The 7,163-nt window shown below is 27.5% G+C and overlaps 2 non-coding genes across 2 annotated transcripts; both read left to right on the forward strand.

The window, feature by feature from the left end:
• The first annotated feature begins 3,455 nt into the window (after positions 1-3,455).
• On the forward strand, positions 3,456-5,612 carry LOC123304470. The gene has a single exon (XR_006536489.1). It is a non-coding gene; the product is annotated as a small subunit ribosomal RNA (ribosomal RNA).
• A 954-nt stretch (positions 5,613-6,566) lies between these two features.
• On the forward strand, positions 6,567-6,721 carry LOC123304469. Its single transcript, XR_006536488.1, has one exon. It is a non-coding gene; the product is annotated as a 5.8S ribosomal RNA (ribosomal RNA).
• Positions 6,722-7,163: the final 442 nt, after the last annotated feature.

Here is a 7,163-nt window from a genome sequence, read left to right on the forward strand (position 1 = left end):
TTCCCATTGTGTATTGAAATTTTTTTTTAACCAATTAACTATTAATGTGAATTTGTACAATAAAAATTTTGTATTAATTCTGTAAATTATTATATATATTTGCATTATACAGTATTTAGAAGCATTTAAATGGATAAAAATTTTTTAGAAAATCTACATATGTATCACATGTATTATACCGGTACCCTGTCGCAATATAACATGTACGATTTGTATATAAAATAAAATGAAATTTTTTCCCTAAAATTTTTTAATGAATCCCGAAAAATTCTATATATTTTACCTTTATATAGTATTTAGGACTATTTAAAAGGATAAAATTTTTTTCGAAAATCTACATATGTATCACATGTATTATACCGGTACCCTGTCGCAATATAACATGTACGATTTGTATATAAAATAAAATGAAATTTTTTCCCTAAAATTTTTTAATGAATCCCGAAAAATTCTATATATTTTACCTTTATATAGTATTTAGGACTATTTAAAAGGATAAAATTTTTTTCGAAAATCTACATATGTATCACATGTATTATACCGGTACCCTGTCGCAATATAACATGTACGATTTGTATATAAAATAAAATGAAATTTTTTCCCTAAAATTTTTTAATGAATCCCGAAAAATTCTATATATTTCACCTTTATATAGTATTTAGGACTATTTAAAAGGATAAAATTTTTTCGAAAATCTACATATGTATCACATGTATTATACCGGTACCCTGTCGCAATATAACATGTACGATTTGTATATAAAATAAAATGAAATTTTTTCCCTAAAATTTTTTAATGAATCCCGAAAAATTCTATATATTTTACCTTTATATAGTATTTAGGACCATTTAAAAGGATAAAAATTTTTTCGAAAATCTACATATGTATCACATGTATTATACCGGTACCCTGTCGCAATATAACATGTACGATTTGTATATAAAAAAAAAATATACATTTTTTTCTAAAAATTTGCATTAATTCCAAAAATTTTTTAATAATTTATTATAATTATTAATGTTTATTGAATAATTTATTATAATGCATAAATTTCATTTAATAAAATATGATAAAAGCAAAAAAAAATTTTTTTGGTCCCAAAATAAAAATTTTTAGCTGAAAAAAATTTTTTTTTTAAAATTTTTTTCTTTAAATTTTGATTATTCTGTAAAGTTTATGATGTTTAAAGCCATTTTAAACATTATCATATTTTGAGTTTGAAGCACCGGGTGTAATGTCTTTAATATATATGATGGATAGTGCGTGTAAGTTAATGAGATGAATGTATATCTATGTATAACAGTGTATTAGTGGTATTACGTTCAGCAGTCTCACACATATGATATAGTATGGTATAGTATAAGTTGTTTATTTTTCATACTGTCCGTGTATCATTCAACAAAGGTGGTGTAGAGTTGTATATGGCTTGGTATGACGTCGTTGCAATTCTATGGACACTATGATATTACGGATGCACAGATAGAGGAATAACACTTATCGTATATGTATCATTTATGTATGTTGACTGTGTAATGAATACTAAATATAATAAAATAATACACTTTTTAATAGAATAACATTTGTTTCATGTTTTAGTATGATATTAAATGGTATAGAATAGGTTGTTTATTTTTCATACTGTCCGTGTATCATTCAACAAAGGTGGTGTAGAGTTGTATATGGCTTGGTATGACGTCGTTGCAATTCTATGGACACTATGATATCACGGAATAACAGAAAGAGGAATAAAACTTATTGTATATGTATCATTTATAACGTACTTTTATGTTGACAAGAATGAATGTATATCTATATGAAATAGTGTATTTTGTGGTATTATGTTCAACAGTCTTACATATATGATATAGTATGATATAGTATAATTTGTTTATTTTTCATACTCTAAGTGTATCATTCAACAAAGGTGGTGTAGAGTTGTATATGGCTTGGTATGACGTCGTTGCAATTCTATGGACACCATGATATCACGAAAAAACAGAAAGAAAAATAACAATTATCGTATATGTATCATCTATATTATTATTGTATTTTGACTATGTAATGAATGCCAAATTTAAAAATATACACTTTCTTAATAGAATAACATTTATTTTAGTATAATATAAAATGATATTGAATATGTTGTTTAATTTTCATACTGTTCGTGTATCATTCAACAAAGGTGGTGTAGGTATGTATATGGCTTGGTATGACGCTTTTGCATGTCTATGGACACCATGATATTACGAAAAAACAGAAAGAAGAATAACACTTTTCAAATATGTATCATTTATATATTTTATTAACATGAACGCAAAATATACAAAATTATATATATATATACTCAAAATATTCTGGATGGTAATCAGTTTGGTTTATTTTGATATTTAATATTGTATTTTGGTTTTTTTGCTAGTAATGTTTCGAATATGTATATGCTGTTATTATTTTTTAGGTGTACATTGTATTAAATTGTTATCAATTATTTAATGTATGTATACAAAATAATAGCAAAAACATTTTCAATTATTATATAAAAATTTTTTTTTTTACACATGCATATTTATTAATATATGAAATTTTATCTCAGTTTTAATAAATATGTATTGAAATGAATAATAATACAATCTTATATATTGATAATAGTCTGGATGGTAATCAGTTTGGATTATTTTGATATTAAATATTGTATTATTATTTTTGTAAAAAAATTAATGAGAATTTTGTAAAAAAACCTCTATATGTATATCTTTTTATATCAATATTTAAAAAAAAATTTTTTTTTATTAAATTATTGATTATAAATAGAATAACATATAAATTTTTTTGTCAAAGCAAGTTCATGGGTTATAAGTTTTAAACTTTACACTCCCATATGAGCACACAATATTTATATAAAAATTATTTTTATAAATAATATTACATTGACTCACCTCATACCAAGCGAGAATATTAAGTGTTATTATAACGTTTTTTATTTAAAATTAACTTTTTAAATAAAATTAAAAAATAAATGACGCTTTCAATCTAGCGACGAGTATGAGAAAATGTTTGAAATATTTTAAGACCCATTTGGTGATGGTCTGACAAAAATCATAATTATTTTTTTTTTTTTTTATTCAATAATATTTATTATGAATAACATGTTATATATTTCTTTTTGTAAAAGCAAAAAAATTATATAAATGACATAATAAAATATATATTTGAAAAAAAAAAAAATTAATAATAATATATATATCTCATATGTTTTTTCTATTAATTTTAAAACAATAGAGATATAAAAAAAAAAAAATTTATATCAGTAATGGGTGAGACCATCTGATATTTAAAATGAAATTGTAATAATATTATTATATATTAATAATTATTGTATGAAAATTTTTTTTCTTATAATAAGAAAACAAAAATATCATGTATATTATTATATATTTAATATTATAAATACAAATAGTTCCCTGGTTGATCCTGCCAGTAGTCATATGCTTGTCTCAAAGATTAAGCCATGCATGTCTCAGTACAAGCCAAATTAAGGTGAAACCGCGAAAGGCTCATTATATCAGTTATGGTTCCTTAGATCGTACCCACATTTACTTGGATAACTGTGGTAATTCTAGAGCTAATACATGCAAACAGAGTTCCGACCAGAGATGGAAGGAATGCTTTTATTAGATCAAAACCAATCGGTGTAAATTTTAATTTGCATCGTTTAATTTGGTGACTCTGAATAACTTTAAGCTGATCGCACGGTCTCGTACCGGCGACGCATCTTTCAAATGTCTGCCTTATCAACTGTCGATGGTAGGTTCTGCGCCTACCATGGTTGTAACGGGTAACGGGGAATCAGGGTTCGATTCCGGAGAGGGAGCCTGAGAAACGGCTACCACATCCAAGGAAGGCAGCAGGCGCGCAAATTACCCACTCCCGGCACGGGGAGGTAGTGACGAAAAATAACGATACGGGACTCATCCGAGGCCCCGTAATCGGAATGAGTACACTTTAAATCCTTTAACGAGGATCCATTGGAGGGCAAGTCTGGTGCCAGCAGCCGCGGTAATTCCAGCTCCAATAGCGTATATTAAAGTTGTTGCGGTTAAAAAGCTCGTAGTCGAATCTGTGTCCTACACTGTTGGTTCAATGCTCGCATTGTTTAACTAGCATGTTATGTGGGACGTCCTACCGGTGGGTGGTACAGATTATGTATAAAGTATATTTTAGTGTTATTATTTATTTAATGCATTATATATATTTTTATTATGTAATTTGTCGTAAGTGTTTAACCGTTAAGAGCGGTGGCAGCCCCCAATTGCAATCCCGTCGCGGTGCTCTTAATTGAGTGTCGAGGTGGGCCGGTACGTTTACTTTGAACAAATTAGAGTGCTTAAGGCAGGCTCAAATTTTGCCTGAATATTGTGTGCATGGAATAATGGAATAGGACCTCGGTTCTATTTTGTTGGTTTTCGGAACTCCGAGGTAATGATTAATACGGACAGATGGGGGCATTCGTATTGCGACGTTAGAGGTGAAATTCTTGGATCGTCGCAAGACGGACAGAAGCGAAAGCATTTGCCAAAAATGTTTTGATTGATCAAGAACGAAAGTTAGAGGTTCGAAGGCGATCAGATACCGCCCTAGTTCTAACCATAAACGATGCCAGCTAGCGATCCGCCGAAGTTCCTCCGATGACTCGGCGGGCAGCTTCCGGGAAACCAAAGCTTTTGGGTTCCGGGGGAAGTATGGTTGCAAAGCTGAAACTTAAAGGAATTGACGGAAGGGCACCACCAGGAGTGGAGCCTGCGGCTTAATTTGACTCAACACGGGAAACCTCACCAGGCCCGGACACCGGAAGGATTGACAGATTGAGAGCTCTTTCTTGATTCGGTGGGTGGTGGTGCATGGCCGTTCTTAGTTGGTGGAGCGATTTGTCTGGTTAATTCCGATAACGAACGAGACTCTAGCCTGCTAAATAGACGTACTTTACCGGCATCTCAAGGCCCATCGGCTGTTTGTTTCCCATTTCATTCATTTTCATGTGTGTTATGTATTGTATTTATATATGCATGTATTTTTGAGATTTAACGATCAAGATTATATTTTGTATATATTGTGCTTTATGTTGCATATGTTATGGTGTATGGGTACGCAGTTTTTTGATGTGGTTTTTACTGCCGGCGTACAAATAATTCTTCTTAGAGGGACAGGCGGCATTCTAGCCGCACGAGATTGAGCAATAACAGGTCTGTGATGCCCTTAGATGTTCTGGGCCGCACGCGCGCTACACTGAAGGAATCAGCGTGTCCTCCCAGGCCGAAAGGTCCGGGTAACCCGCTGAACCTCCTTCGTGCTAGGGATTGGGGCTTGCAATTGTTCCCCATGAACGAGGAATTCCCAGTAAGCGCGAGTCATAAGCTCGCGTTGATTACGTCCCTGCCCTTTGTACACACCGCCCGTCGCTACTACCGATTGAATGATTTAGTGAGGTCTTCGGACTGGTACGACGGCAATATTTCTGATATTGCCGATGTTGCTGGGAAGATGACCAAACTTGATCATTTAGAGGAAGTAAAAGTCGTAACAAGGTTTCCGTAGGTGAACCTGCGGAAGGATCATTAACGATATATATAAAATATATTTATTTATATTTTTTTGTATTGTTTTTAAATATTCCAAAAAATAAAAATATTATTGATAAGAAATATTTTTTTTAACAAAATAACATATTAATATGTAATTTTCTCAAAATATATAATAGTAATTATGTGTTAAAAGAGATTTATTTTGGTTATGATATCATATTAAAGTAATACGCCAAACTTTTTTTATACACATAATATATCTATACATATAATATAGAGAATATTATATAAATATTAATAATATATTTGTTACATATAAAATATTTTTATATTCAATATTATTATTATTATTAAACAATAATTATTAATAAAATCTATAAATAATTTCTCTTATAAAAAAGTGAAATTAAAAATAGAATATATTGAAATTATTTGTTTATATGTATATAATCTCTATTAAGAAAAATAAAATAAGATTATAATTGATATAATCTATATTTTTATTTTTCTATGTTATATAATAAAAATAAAGAAAACACAAGATAAAATTTTTTTAAAGAATAAAATTTATTTCAAATTTAAATTTCTTTATGTTTTGTCTTGATATTTCTTTTTTTTTATTAAAAGTTATTATGTTAAAAAACAAACCCATTTGTTTTGTACCATATTAATATTATATATATTTTTATGTAGAAAATAATTTATAAAAAAAAAATAAATACATTTCTATAAAATATACCAAATATTAATTATTATATCTAGCTAGCACTAACAAAAATATCAAAAATGTTATGTATATATTTATTAATACCATAATATCTTTAATTTATATATATATATATTTAAAATAAAATATATAATTTATATTCTAGAAAAATTTTTTTATTTTAAAAGAATTTATAAAGATATATAAATTAATAATTTTATTTTTTATATTAAAAATAAAGATTATTATTAATAATAATACTTACATTTAAAATTTAAAAAGATTACCCTGGACGGTGGATCACTTGGCTCGTGGGTCGATGAAGAACGCAGCTAATTGCGCGTCAACTTGTGAACTGCAGGACACATGAACATTGACATTTCGAACGCACATTGCGGTCCTTGGATACTGTTCCCGGACCACATCTGGCTGAGGGTCGTATACATTATATTAATATAATAAAAGATTATTTTACATAAAATTTTTTTTATGAAAAAGAAATTTATCAATAATTAAAAAAGAAAATTTATTTTTTCATATTTAATTAAATTGATAAATAAAATTTTTATAAAAGAAATGTAAAATTATTTATATATGAATGTTTTACGCCAAATATAAGAAAAAAATAAATATAAAATGTTTTTAATAGCATTTAAAATTTATATATTTTTTATTATTTGTCGACATTTTTAAATTAATATATCAATATTATTTTTTATCATTTATATATAATATTATAAAACTTTATGTTAATAATAATATTAATAATAAATGATATTAATAATATATTTTTAAAATATTAAATAAAGAAGAATAAACAAAAATATTATATATTAATATTTTGTTATGGAATATTTTATTTGTAATAAAATTTTCAATAT

This window comes from Chrysoperla carnea (genome assembly GCF_905475395.1).
Source record: "Chrysoperla carnea chromosome X unlocalized genomic scaffold, inChrCarn1.1 SUPER_X_unloc_56, whole genome shotgun sequence".
In the NCBI taxonomy this organism is placed as follows: domain Eukaryota; kingdom Metazoa; phylum Arthropoda; class Insecta; order Neuroptera; family Chrysopidae; genus Chrysoperla; species Chrysoperla carnea.